The 14,830-nt window shown below is 46.9% G+C and overlaps 1 long non-coding RNA gene across 1 annotated transcript in view; it reads left to right on the forward strand.

Moving 5' to 3' along the window:
- The first annotated feature begins 276 nt into the window (after positions 1-276).
- Positions 277-14,830, forward strand: part of LOC113964256 — a 23,445-nt gene continuing 8,891 nt past the window's right edge. The window contains exons 1-3 of the long non-coding RNA XR_003533131.1: positions 277-410; positions 2,815-2,958; positions 9,978-10,077. This is a non-coding gene — a long non-coding RNA (uncharacterized LOC113964256). The remainder of the gene's footprint in view (positions 411-2,814; positions 2,959-9,977; positions 10,078-14,830) is intronic.

Raw genomic sequence — 14,830 nt, forward strand, 5'->3', positions numbered from 1 at the left:
CCTTTTCCAGACACAAGGCCACTTTCCAATCAGCTCAGAGGAAACAGGGTAATTAGATGGAGTCGTGGTCAGGGAGCAGGGTGGAATTAGCCTGTTACTCAACCAGAGCCTGCAAGCCCACCTCCTTCTCCCCACACTCGCTCCTTTCCCCACCTCCCAATTCCTCTGCCCACTCAGTAATTTGAAAGCTTTTTATTTTTTCTTTCCCTTTTCCAGGAGGCAGCTGATGCCGGCCGGCTGGATGCCAAGCAGGTCAGGCCTCTGCAGCTGAAACTGCCCGAGATTTTTAAGTGCAGAGATGAATCAGCTGCGTCCTTTAGAAAACGCATCCTCTCTCGGACATGCTGCTGGGATGTTGTGTCTCTCCACTGCCTCCCTGCGAGTGTGCTCAGAGCTGCTGGCTGATGACAGTGGGTGGTTTAATGACTTTGGGTTAACTCTGCCCCTTCCCCCTCATAAACCAGCTTTGTGTCCTGGTGAAGTTATTGCCCCTTAAGCTGATGATAGCAGTTGTAGATATCTTAGTGGAGGAGGAGTGCTGGGCTTTGAAGGGAATGATGCCTTGCTTGTCATTTGACTGCCATTAAAACCATATTAAGACAGCTTTGGCGTGAGTGCCCTGCAGGCAGAAATTCTGAGTGGGACAGGCTGGTTTTCACTGTGTCCATCCCTACTCCCAAAAAAGCCTTGACTATTGGGATTGCTGAAGTCCAACTGCTGCAGATTGGAGGCTGCTGTTCCTGGGCTGCCTTGTGACTGATGGCTCTCTGGCAGAGCAGGAGATATTTCTTTTCCAACTTCTTTAAAAGTTCTTAGGTGTGCTTACACTTAAGTCTTTGTTCATCCCTGAGGAGATTTCGCTGGGTAAAGTCCTGCAAATGGGGAGAGCTGTCCTGTCACTGCTATGACCAGGGCAGCTGTGACAAGGTAATGATTATCAGGCATTGGGAATGGTGATTAAGAAGCTGGCTATTGTATTTATTACCATCTCCTCCCACAAGCTCCTGTCTTGCTTGTTTGGCTTCTGAGGCCTGTCTGTACTGCTGTTTATTGGGAGAGCAATGCTCTTCTCCAAAATGTTTGGTTTTAAAACCATCAGAATGTCCCTGGGGTGTTTGAAAGGGGATATGCTCTGTCACGAAAGGCAGTGTTCCCTGTGGAAGGATTTTTTCCAAGTGACAGGTCAGTTGGGCAATAAACATGCAAACGAGGATCACCATTACAGGTGTGAGCAGAGAAGAGCTGACACCAGTTTTGAGGCAAAGAAACTAGCTAGTGTCTGAACTTCCCCAAATGCAGGTGATGCTCCTCATTGGTGATACCCTTTTGCACATCCTGTAGATAATTTTCTGAGATTGACATTAACGTCTTCTCATAAGCATGCACAAGCACTGAATGTTGAAATCCACTTGAGGGCTGGATGGAAAATTTCTGACTATGGTTTGCTGTCAGGAAATGCTGGTTCAGCAAGAGGAAAAAGATGTCAACTTCAACAGTAAAAAAAGGATCAGAAAGAGGCAGGAAAAATATGATACCACTGAAGATACGCTCCTGGGAGCTTTTTGAAGCAGTGAGGTTTATTTTTCAGTGCCCTGTTTTTATTGCTTATTGACATGTGGGATGGACACAGCCAGAGCAGAGGCTTCTCCATCTTTTTCCCTGTGGTTTTATTCAGTATATGGCAGGCAATAGCTTCTGCATACTCAGCACATCCTTACCAGGGCCTACCTGCAATAACAGAGGTGGTAACAGTGTGGATGGAGGGGAATGAACTCTTTCCGATGTCCCATCTTCCTTAAGGGAGAGCAAAGTGCCTCTGTGGAGGATGAAACTCCCCATGCTGGGGTCTCTCTTGGAGCTGGATTGTCTCCTTCACCGACACCCAGCACTCCTGTCTATGTGGGTTAACTGATGACCTAGTAAAACCATTGGTTCCCCTTAGGTCTTGACATACTCCTCATTTATGTATCTCCAGCTACTTGGGTTTGGTAACTCTAAAAATGGCATCCTTCCTGAGCATCCAAGTCAAAGGAGTACAAAATTAAATATGCTGGGCAGGAACAAGACATGGAAGAATAACCCTGTGTTGCATGGGGAAGTGTGTGTAATTTCGGTTACTGCTCTGCTTTTTTTTTCTCTCTGCCAAGTACATGAGATTGCCAAGTAAACAGACAAAAATATATATGTTGAAGCAAAAAGCTAAGAAAAACATTATGCTAGTGCAGTTCTGGAAATAGCCAACCAAACAAATCCCCCCAAATACACAGCTTTGCTATCCAGGGTGGTTGTTTGGTTCAGGACCTCCCCAATTAACATTATAAACAGACCAAAGTGCTATGCATGTTTTAGAGTAAATTGCCTAAATAGATTATTACTGTTGGATAGCAATTAAAATGATTGAGTAGTCTAATCTATGTCCTGGTGTAGTGCCAGATATCAGAGCTCTGATTTATCCATTTCTCCCTCCTCCCCATGCTGTTTCTGAAATGGAACAGTGGGGGAAGCCTGGCAACGCATGGGACAGGACTTCTCTCAGCAGTATCAGGCCACTTGTTTCTTGAATCCCCCTCCGTGAAGTGGGATGGGGAAAGGAGAAGGGACTTGGCTCTTCCCATCCCTGCTGATGAATGGGACCAGCCAGGCTTGCATTGGACTGCAGGTGAATGCACTGGGCCAGATGCTCAGGCCAAAACCCATGGCTGCTTGTTCGTAGGAAGAAAAGGTAGAAGATTCCTGAGGGGTTTTTTTTATATTTTTGTTACAGTGAAGTTCCTGTCTCAGAAGTGATACTTGTATTTTATTGTCCTTTTTCAGAACTGCCCCCTAATGCAGAGGATACAAGAGGGGAGCATCAGTTTATCATAACACGGATGCGTCCTTTGCAGTTGTGACTTTCCTTGACTGGTATGTGGGATGCTGCGACCGGCCTGCTGTATTTTCTGTCTTGGGGCAGCTGAAGTGAGTACTGCAGTGCTGACACGTGACAGATAGCTTCGTGATGGATGAACTGGCAGAACCAACATATTTTACAGAGGTTAATAAGAGTTTTGTAGCTGTTATTTATTACCAGGACAGGGACCGCCTACGTATGTCCCTATCTCTTATTGCAGTAGTAACGCTCTTCTTGAAAACCAGCTCATCTGCTTTCCCCCAGGCACTAGTTTTCTTTTCTCCTCTTTACAGTCTCTCCAGGCCATGCTGCCCATTTAGAATTTCCCTGAACTACAGGGAAAAGACTGAGTGTCTGGGAATGTGTGCACAAATCAGATGACCCGAAACAGCCTGCACTTTTTTTCCCCGTTACTGGATCACTCAGGTGTTCTTGCTTTGATTCTCGCTCTTTGTTACCTGTCGGGGCATTTGTAGCTGAAAGCGTGTTGGGACAGGGGCAGTTCGACACAAGCATGTACAGCACAGAGGAGCTGTATGACCTGCTTACAGGCTCCACGCGCTGCTGCTCTAATGACAACGGTGATTTTTCATGCGTGTTATTGAAAGAAGGAAGTAACTATTTGCAGTAAGCCACGTACTAATCAGGAGCTGGATTTTTGGATACCTTTAGCCTGTTTGTTTTCCCCTCCGACTGACTTGCCTCTAAGTGGGACACTTTGCAGCCCGGAGCCTATGTCAGCCCTGCAGGGTCTGGCATTTGTCAATCACTGAGAAGACGGGAACTCAAGTGAGAGTTTTTCCCAGTTGCCAAACATTGTTCGTATTTAGGAAGGCTTTTTGTCCCAACCTCAGAGGAGCTGTCAGTATTCTGGCTGCTGGGCAGTGCTCCTGCCAGCCCAGAGGCAAAAGAGGAGAGAAAGGGTTGTCCAAGTCTCTGGCTAGATAACGCCTGGATTTCACCTGCAGCATGTGATTCAGCTGTTCAGCAGCTTGTGAATGCAAACGCTGTTGAAAACCAAAGGAGCATGGGAGAAGAGGAAAAGACATTTTATTTCTCATCTCCTCTCCTCTGCCTGTTTTTCTCATGTTGCTGTTCTCCTCTTTCCCCGCTCCTCAGCTATTTGGCAGAATTGCTGCCATTGCAAATGTACGTGACTAATCTGTTACTTGAGGAACGGGGAGGCAGATTCACAAGCACGAATGACCCAGGCTGATGGGGAGCTGATGGGATCCTCTGCTGGGAAAAGTGTTGGGGTTTTTTTTTCTTTTTTTTTTTTTTTTTTCCAGAGGGCTGCTCCCTTTGTTAAATGATGGGAGAGAGATATCCATCTGAGTATTAGATGTGATGGATAGGGTCTCTGTTAAAGAGGTGACCATCCTCTTCCCAGCCCCAGAGGCAGATGTTCTGCACTGAGACGGCATGTCCCCCTCCCCCCCCCCACACGGTGGCACGGTGCCATTAGCCACAGAGTGCTCGCTCGAGTGCAGAGACTCTGGAAGGTCTGGGTGTGAGAATAGGGCAGATCCTTACTCGTTCATCTCCTAACCAGCTCAGGCAGTGACTCGAGGCCGTGGCACTGGAATGCTCTAACCTGAATACAGCCAGGCATTGTTCCTTCAAGCCTGGTCCTTGCCTCCCTCCACTGCTTTGCCTTGCTCTGTTTCAGCTGTGCATCCTTGAGTGCTCCAGGCCAGAGGGCTCTCCGCCCCGCTGGGCTGACCCTGAAGAGAATGGGTGATGTGCCAGGAGGTCTGGGAGGCAAATGTCATTTCATCACTGCTCTCCTGGGAGAGGTAGAGGGATCCAGCATGGGAACAACGGGGTAGGGGGGCAGGGCTTAATAAGGAGTAATGGGATAAATTAAAGCAGGGGAAATGTAGGCCAAGTATTGGGGGAAAACATATGTTTAAATCTTGGCAAGCCAAAAATTATTTGTTAAAAAAAAAGAAGTAAATTCCAAAGGATGACTAAATTATTGGATACAGCTCCTAACTAGGTACCTAGAAAATGTGTTGAATCAGGCTGTTGTAGTGAATTACTAGCCCAGCTCTGGAAAATATACCCTAGGGAGCAGCAGCTTTCCTGGTTTTCCACTGATCATAATGCCAAAGTGAAATCTCCTGAGGCAAAGGACATTAACTAACTTACAGTGCCATCTAGCCCCATCTAAGACATAAGACGTTTATGAGTGGTTGCTAATTTTGTTCCTGTAACCAGGAGGCTGAGTCACTTCAGCTCAAACCCATCTCCTGGGTCATGTGCTTGTGGATGTAAGTGTATCTTGGAGTACATGCGTACATGCACTGGGATGTATTTTTAAAAACCATGAGCCATAAATGTAAATGCCTGACTGGGAGCCATCCCAGCTGGACAAATCCTATGTGTTTTCATGGCCACTTGATGTGGGAAGGACAGCTCAGTGTTGCTTAGGTCTGTCTCAAACTTCCCATTGATAAGACCTTACTTTGATAGCTTAGGGATTTGCCAGCCTGCAACTGTTTGAGCTGAGAGTGCTGGGTGCTTGGTGCAGGCTATTTGTAGGGAGTTCTCCTCAGAGCAGTGCAGCTCCTGAGCAGTAGATGGACCAATGCACAGGTTTGCTCTTTCTGGGGGAAAAACAAAGGCAAATATGAAAGCAATAGTGCTGCTGCTACTGTTCATTTTGTGAAACCCAGTGGGTGCAGAGGGTGGTGGCTCCACCTCCTGCTGCCCACACTGTGCTGTGACTGCATCCCTGACCCTGAACCTTTCACTGCCCCCACTGCAGACACATACTCCTCTGAGAGATGGGGACTTGGGGTGAGCTCTGATGATCCATGAAAGGCCACAGTGTGGAGAAAGATGCCTTGGGATCCCTAGTTCAAGGGTTCAAAGCCCCCAGAAGTCTGTAAGAGTCCTAAAATTGCTGTGTTAGCTCTTTGGGCATCTGCTTTTTGCCCACATGTGCTCCAGAGGGATTCAGGGTGTGCTGCTGGGGCCCATGGGTTTGGTGCAATATTTTATTTTTGAGTCTGCTGAACTGGTGTCAGCCTTTCTTTTCTGCTTTGCAAAATACTAATTCAGGGAAGCTGGCCAGACTGCCAAAGGTAGCAAAGTAACCTTTTTTTGTGGAGGGAAACACCCGTTTATCCTAACTGGGCTTGGATTACCAGAGTGTAGTTTCGCACTTTCTCCTTTATGTTTCTTTTTTTTTTCCTCGTGTGCTTGCAGTAGTGTCCGTAGCCAGACATATGCTCATGGCCTGGAATGAAGTCGACTGCAATTACATCCTAAGGGAGTCACTCAACAGGGGTTTTGTGAAGGCAGGACGCAGGCTCTGGTGGAGCCTGTTGCTGCTGCACATGTGCTTTTAGACCTCCAACTGCACTCACTCTGCCTTAAACTTTGTGGGAACAAGGAGCAGAAGGCTCAGAAATACAGCCAGTCTGGTGCACATCTGGAGGCAGTAATTGGAGGGAAAGTGTGCGCCTTCTGTTTTCGATCAAATGAGGTGTTTTCTTGCATTAGTGATTTCAGTGCATCAGCACCAAAATTCTGCCTTTAAATGCACTTGCTCCCCATTCCCCAGTGCTCTGTGCTGGTTCAAACTCTCTCCAAGCATAAAGGTGCTTGGAGCTGGGTTGCAGGGTCAGGTCTCTCTCCCATAAGGCTCCTTGTGCCTTACTTCCTTTATCTCCAAGAGCAGCAAGAAGCACATGCTGTGGCAACGTAATCATTTAATCCGGGCTGGTGAAACCTGTTCTCCAGAAGAACAACTGACAGATCGTTTTCTCTGTAGCTCTGCATATGAATGCAATGTTTGTTGGGGTGGTTGGATGTCGGTGCCAGCTTTCCACTCCTGTTTCCAGCAAAGCCAAAGAGCAGCCTGACCATGCATCTGCTTCCAGCTCCTTCCTCTGCTCCCTGCAACATGCTTGCTGCAGCTACATTATTCCCGGGGCTGTCCTTCCTTGGCTACTGGCTGGTGTTGTGGATGTAGTAGGTGCACAGGTACCTGGCAGGTGAACGCAGCCCTTGGAGGAGCACGGCAGGCTTGGGGCACTTGGGATAGGAATGTGTTTGCCTGGGGAGACTGGTGATACCTGAAAGGGTGCAGCCAAAACTAACAAAGGTGTGTTCAGAGATAGATACAGTTTGATCTTTAGCCCCTGATACAAACCTTACCTTGGCTGGGGAGGCTGCTCTGCCAAGCCCACTTGTAATGGTGTAACAGCCTGGTGGTTTGCTGGTGATATGGGTTCCAGGAGTGGATTTGAGTGGGGATATGTGCTGCTTCCTCCCTCGTAGCTGCTGTGAGTTAGCAGGGGTAGGAGAGAGGTGCATCCCCTGTTTTAGGCCTCTGGAGTCGTCAGGTCTGAATGTTAGCTGTAAGGAGCTGGTGTGTGTGTTATCATAGAATCACAGAATTATTTGTGTTCGAAGGGATCTTAAAGATCATCTAGTTACAACCCCCCTGACATGGGCAGAGACTGCTTCCGCTAGACCAGGTTTCTCAAAGCCCCATTCAACCTGGCCTTTAACACTTCCAGGAATGGGGCATCCACAGCTTGTCTGGGCAACCTGTTCCAGTGCCTCACCACCCTCACAGTAAAGAATTTCTTCCTAATATCTAATCTAAACTTACTCAGTTTAAAGCCATTACCCCTTGTCCCATCACTACATGCCCTTGTCAAAAGAGCAGAGCCAGTGTTTCATTGCACATTGTGCAAATGCATGTGCTCATGTAAGGTTTCTGAGTGCCAAGTACTGAAAGTCTGTCCTCTCCAAAGTACTGAAGGTACTCCTGGTGGGCAGCCTATCCTGCTCTGCTGTGGGAGGCTGCTACCCCTTGTTTACACCTTCCCTGGTTTCAGGTTCCATCTCTCTTCCAGATTTTGTATTGTGAGCAACAGCTGGCAATCTCACAGCCCAGTTGATGGCATGGTGGCTGCACAATACCAGGCAGAGCACTGTGGTGCACACTAGTGGTGGCCACTGCTCCGAGAAACACCATTAGAAACTTACAAGGTGAATATGCAATGATTTTTGCAGCCATATTCTTTATTTTTGGCTTAAGGAGCAAGCTGAGGGCTTGTGGCCAGCTTGTGCCCCTTGAATCTGCTTGCATTGCCTCTGAGGATGGAGAGCTGAAAGAAACTGCTTGCATTCAGATTGAACTCCAGACTTCTTTAAAATGCCTTTTTTAAGAAGAGCACGTGTTAAATATTTTTGGGGCCAGCACTGTGAGGTTGGTTCAGCCTCCAGAAACACTTTCCAAAGCTTGTCGTCCAGAATAGTGTGCTCTAAAAATGCATTGCATCCCCCTGCACTAGCTGGTCCGACCTACTGTGGCTGTACAACAGGGTTTTTCTTTCAGCTGGGAGGAAATCCATATTAAGATCTGTGTTTGTTGCACATTGCAACAGCTTCTTTTTCTTTCTTGCTCCCTCTTATGCACCTCCAGTGCCTAGCTCTGTGCTAGATGAAAGCCTGTGAGGCATTCAGGGAGTGCAGGTCTGGGCCATGTATCACCCTGTCACCAGGGCCGAGCTGGGAGAGGCCAGTACACGTGCACAGCTCAGAGCAATGAGTGCTCGGGTGGGGGAAAAGGGAAGTTTGAAACTATCACTAGTATTTTATCTTCAGCTTAGCGTGGCTCAGGTTTGTCAGCAAGACACCATGGTCCTGAAATTTCAAGCCTGAGATGGAGCTGGGAAGAACATCCTTGAGCTCCTGGATTGCTATCTAGGGCTTTGGAGACAGCTTCAGTCAAAGCTTCCTTCTTTCTGAAAAGAGAAAGATGTCAGTGTGATGTTTTCATCTGTTATGTGAAGTCCGCTAAGACCTATTCAACTCCCTACCTCTGTATCATTTTTTTTGGCAAGCATTAACTAATAAGGAAGGGAGTAACTCTTTCTTGAAGTTATTTTTCTTCTGCTCCTGTGTCCCACTCTGAAGCTCCCCATGGCAGGTGCTACAGAGGTGAAAATCAGTGTTCCTGCAGAGACAGATTAGCAGCACACAAAATGATCTCTCTCCTCCTTGTACGTCTCAGAGCCCAGAAACTCCCCCATCCCTCCAGCCTTGCAGCACAGCTGTCCCAAACCCCAGACAACAGGGATGGATAACAGCAGGCTGCTCCCTGCATTGTAGCCCAGGCGATGGAGAAGATAATGGCAAGGATTTCTTGGTACAAGTATGAGCATGAATGCTCTGAAGAAATATTGTCTAGTTGCAGTGGAAAAAAAAAAGAAAAGTAAAGTGCACACACATACACACACACAGCCTTGATTTCCTATGACATTGGAGGGTTTGGTTGTGTCTGACTTTTCTTCTCAGCTGCTGGTACTCGGACTCCTCCCAACATGGCTCCACCACTGGAGCAACAGCTGGCATGTTGAGGTGCACTGCACAGCTGCCAGCTCTCCTTGCTGCAGATCAAGCCTTGCACTGTGATACTGGGGGATTTCCTTGAGGCCCTTGTGCCTCTCTGCGAGAGTGCTGGGATCGTGTGAGAATCTTGGCTTTTGATGGAAGAAAAAGGGGCAGGGGAGGGGGCAGCTAATTAAGAAAAAAGCTTTCTAACAGTCATGATTGTGTAGGGCAACTTACAAATAGGAAATGAGTGTGACCTATGGTACAATAATAATCTTTTTGCCCCTAGCATGGCTGTATGAACTGTTCAGATGATATGCCAGAGTGGGGGGAGGAAATAGAGCCCTGCTTGGTGCTGAGGCCTTTTGCCACTGCAAAAGAAAGAGTGAAAAATTGTTTTATCACTTTGGATGCTAACTCCTGACAGGCAGCGGCTTTAGCTATGAGGAAAGACATGGTTGGTGCTTCCTACTCCTGGTTGCTCCCTTTTGCCAAGGTTTACCTCAATAGTGGCAGCCCAATGAAGGGTGTGAAGGTCCATCACAGATTAACTCCTAAGCCTTAGGATGTTTTGCTAAATGAGGTGCTAGACAAGTCTGTGGAAATCTTGTTCTTGAATAATTATTTCTTTTAAATGTTAGGCCCTGCCTGTAAAGATGAAGTGTTTCCTGGCCTCGCTTTTCAGTACTGCTGCTATTCTTTCCATCCTCTATCTTTACTGCTTCCACAGTGGATACAGAGATATGAGCTTTCAATACCTGCAAGTTTCCATCTGGTCTGTTGGCAGCGCTCTGCATGAAAGGGACCATGAGAAGTTGGAAGTGGTACAGGTAAACATCCAAACGGTAATCCTTGCTTCCCCAGTGAGGCTGTGCATTTTGTATGGTTAGGGCAGCAGGAAGAGGGCTCATGAGTGACAGAGCAAAAAATCAGTGATTGCTATTTGGCAGGATGTACTTAAAACTTTGTCAAGCTAGGCAAGTATCTCCATTGTGGTCTCTGACTCACGATTCAAATATGCTGGGAACATTTGAGGGGGCTGGGTCAGTTCTTTAAGCAGTGGGAAAAACAAGGCTTTAGTGCACCACGGGTCTGTCCTCTACTGTTCTGCTTTGAGGAAACTGGTGTGGCTGGTGGTGGAGAGAGGGAGGTGTTGTGAAACCACACACGCACATGCGCACATGTGATTTTGATCCCTCCTTAAAGTGTTTCAGACTCATTTGACTGCTGCGGCTGAGCTGAACCGCTTCTGACTTGTCCTTAAGGTGAATGGAGGACACGGCTGTGCACTGTGGCTGGTGACAGCTCAGTCTCCACCTCTGCTGCAGCAGCCTGCCTGCGGTATGCAATGCAGAGGAGTTCATGGAGGGGCTCACCAGCCTCTTCCAGCTATTTGGTACCACTCTGTGGACACAAGAGTGTTACAAACTGGCCAGTTAAACCAGGTTTGCAGCTCTGGTGTGTGGTCATTATGGTGGCAAAAAGCAGCCGGGCTTCTGGTGAATCAGGCTATGAGGGTAGGGAGGCTTGCTGGCAGCTCAGCTCTCCCGCTTCCTTCCACTGCTGCAGATAAAGCTGTGCAACCTCCCAGGGAAGAGGGTGCTTTTATGCCTTTACCAGAGGTGCTTTCGGTTGATATAGTGAGTTCCTGCACATGGAGGAGAAGGCAGATATAGCCAGACATCCTCTCCCAGATCCTGTTGCGTGGGTGAGTGGCTGCTGGCATTGGGGTTGCTCCTTCGTGGTCCTCTGGCTGAAGGCAACAACCCATTTGGGGATGCTTCCCGGAAAATACAATTGCAAAGTGGGCCCATGCTTTCAGTCTGTGGTTTTGCACCTTCTGCTCCTGGGAGGGGCTGGAGTGAAAACCGGGAAATGGTGCTGGAGAAGTATGGCCAAAAATGAGCAAAAAAGAGGTCCGGCTGTGCTCAGTTCAGAGCCCAGCTTCCTGTGTGTTCCTCCCTGCTATGATTCTGACCAGAAATTCCATTTTTGACCTGAAAAATCTTCCAGATGAAAATTAAATTATAAAAGTGATGTATTCCCACAAGAAACTTTGGTGTTAGCAAATAAGCATTTTTTTTTAATGAAAAACTGTTTTATTCACACACAAAAAAACTGGCTTCCATTGATTCCATGCTAGAGCATTACCCTGGTAAAATCTCCATTATTTTGTTTAATAAAAAATGATTATATTTTGCAATTAGCATCCATTAGGCATACAAGTTGCAGTCCTTGCAGTCCTACTGAATGGGACACAGTTTGTTGGTGAGTTATTAAATCATGACCTGTGCTATATCTGTGATTTATAAAAGGTTACTGGCAGTGAAGAAGTGGTATGGATGAATTGGGGGAGTGTTAACCCAGATAACAAGATTTTCTTTCCTTTTGTACAAAAGATTGCCTGCTTTCTGCACAGCAAAAGTGCAAGCATTTTCCTCCAGCCAAAGTGACTTGTAACACGGACTCTGTAAATATTTTCCGTATGCAAAGGTCTTTGCTCATGGTTGTTATTGGTTCCATATTTACTTGGGATCTTTACATGCAGAGGATGGCTTTTGGCTTGTGAAGAAAAACTTCTCTGAGGCTGGAAGATTTCTCCTCGCACAATGAGTCTCTTCAGGATTGCATGTAATGCACAGAAAGGCTGCTAGGGGCAAGGTGCTTTTCTCCATTACAGAAAACTTTGCAAGCTCATTAATAAAGGCCAAATAAAATAAAGCTTGGAAAGTCAACATGTTCAGGAATATACGCTGTGCTGGGAAAGAAGCGGAGAGTAGGTGTGTATTTATGTGAACAAAAGAAGTCCAAAATGTAAACCATAATATATGTGTTAGCTCATTAATGCATCTCATGCTGACTAATTCCAGGGGTGTTCCTGCTGCCCAGCAGCAAAAGTGCAAATAAGTGGACAGCTGTGATTTAGTGCCAAATATTTAAACGCATCGTGACAAGTCAGGCCACCCACACTCTTAAGTAAATAGAACTTCTGGAGAGTCATTTCAAACTGGGCTGAAGTGCAGAGCAGCCACTTTCATGTGCATCTCAGCTGCATGGCCTGTAAGTATTTGGGGCCAAACTTTGCCTTCTGTTACACCCTGGGAGCCTCCATTCACTCCACAGAGTTTGCACTGTGTAGATGAGGACAGAGCTGACTCTTGATGCTAATCTGACTTTTTCTAGCTCAGTAAGTACAATTTCACATGTAAATGTGAATGTGGAACAGATCTGGACTCGATTAGCTCCTGAATCCTTGACAAAAAGCCATAATTGTTTATCCAGATGATGCTTCTTTGTCTCTTTTATTTTCTCTACACTTTAAACGCAAGGTTTTAATGGGTTTGTAAAATAAATACGAGTGTAGATGACAGTCGTATCAAAGGTGTGAAGAAAGCCCTTTCCTTCTCCTCAGCAGGACTGGGTGTACATTTCAGTTGTGCTCTTCAGAGCCTTGGGCAGGGGTGGCTGCAGATCTGAGGGTAGGAGGGAGAGTATTTCCAAGACAATACTTAGCCTGGGGCTCCCATTACAGATGTGAAGGACCTGTGATATATATCTTTTTTTTTTTCCTGGTAGGCAGTGAAATCTATGCTAGTGGCAATATCTGGGGCACAGGGTTGTTGGGGGAGGGAAAAACAAGGGAATATGAAAAAAAAATGTATCTATCAGGGTAATCTAGTTTAGGAACACAAGTAGTAAAACATATTAATCACAGTCATACGGCTGTGTCAGTGCATGGCAGAATTAAGGCTATTTGTATGCCTTGGTTGCACACTGCCACACTTCAACAAGTTTGAATTTATTTTAAGCATAACTTTAACTCTGAATTCCCTGGTTTTGTAATGCTTGGTCTGGAAATAAGTGCAACCTCTTTGTATTGTACTTTACTCTTAAAATAGGCTTTCCACTTTAGGTCCGTTTCTTTTGGCTTGGCAAGAGCATGGGCTGTCATTTCCTGCCCTCTTGGGTTTGCTGTTTAAATGGAGAAGGCAGTGTTTCTGAATAAAGGAACACAGCAGTAAAAGCTGGGATGGGAGGTGGATGGCACACGCAACAGGCATTCCCAGGGCTGCTGTGTGCACAGCCCAGTTATTGCTTTAATTGCCCATGCCTGACTATCTCCTGCATGACTATGTGGCTACCTTTGGCACTGAAATACTATCCTTGGAGGTAGAACAAGCTCACATGGGATCGGAATTTGAAATTCAGTTTCATGCTGTGGAAGTGATGTTGTGATATAAGCTCCCAGTAAGGTCACTGGAATTGGTGGGATGATGTTCAGCTCACACTATGTCACCTGTGATCTTAGCTCACAGCTCTGGGGTTTCATGCTGTAGCTCTCCATGTGCCACGACAGAGAGGGTCCACCTGGCCTGGCTGGGCACAGCTGGCCAAGCGACATGCCCAGGAATGGGGCACAGAGATAGTCCCCTGCAAGTGAAATTACTCTGCCTCCCCAAAGGGGAAATCGCCTCCTGCCTCCTGTGACAAAAGAGGGCTGGTGGCTCAGTGAGCCCTGGGGATGGAGTCAGTGCCCTGGCTGTTCTTAATATGAGTTCCTTTGGACAAGACTTCTTCTTGATAGGAGGGAAATGGCATCATTCCTGAAGCTTCTCTGCCTTGGCTTCTGCGTGCAGCCATTACCTCCTTCCCCCAGTCCCAATTGTTCTGATGGGCTTCTTGTTTTGTTACACATCCAGAGACACAGTGCCTGTCTCCCCTCTTTCCCTTGGTCTCCTGTGGAAAGCTACCTCACTCTCATTTCCCTCCCAATGTACCCATGCCCTATCCCCTGACTAAAGCAAAATTTCCCTCTTTTTTGGCAGCTGGCCTTCCCAGGGGCCCAGACTAACAGAAGCCTGAGCCCTAGCTGCCTGTGCCTTGGCCAGAGCAGAGCAACTATTCTCTGAGAGATAATGTTGCCTTAAAGGAGAAGGGATTATTTATTTCCCCATCTATTTTCCCACCATGCTCACCTGGTTTTTTCTCAGCTCCCGTGGGGAGAGTGATGCTTGTGCCTGGAATCTGCTACCACCCAGTTACCTATGGGGAGTTCCCCTCTTCCTGCACAGTATTCCTGGTTGTGGAGTTTGTCTTTGAGGCAGGCTTCCCATAATTAGTCCAAGCCTTGCTCTTGACTTTTAGCGAGCTCTGGATAAGGCCTTTCCAGGACTTGCAGCTCTCCTCCAGCTCGGTCCTTGTGAGCCAAGTGATGAGGCTTCCAGGGCTTCTCCCGCGGGATGGTTCCAGTGCACGCATCTCACTGTCAGGAAGCTTTTCCTGATGCTCAGCCTAAATTTTCCCCTTTTCAAATGTCATCCTGGCACTCCTACTTAGCATGCACTTTCTGTGTGTCTCACTCTCACCAGGAAGGCTGTGCTTTTCCCTCTCACTGCCTGGGCTGTTTCTGGTGCTTGCTGGCTGCCACCCACTTTTCTCACACCTGCCTCAGCTTAGCCAGTCCAAGCACATTATCTTACAGCTCATTCCCTTTATAAATCAACTCTTCCAGGCTTTTTCTTTTTCTTTTTCTTTTTCTTTTTCTTTTTCTTTTTCTTTTTCTTTTTCTTTTTCTTTTTCTTT

Source organism: Neopelma chrysocephalum, unplaced genomic scaffold, assembly GCF_003984885.1.
Source record: "Neopelma chrysocephalum unplaced genomic scaffold, ASM398488v2 Primary Assembly neopelma1_26b, whole genome shotgun sequence".
Taxonomy (NCBI): domain Eukaryota; kingdom Metazoa; phylum Chordata; class Aves; order Passeriformes; family Pipridae; genus Neopelma; species Neopelma chrysocephalum.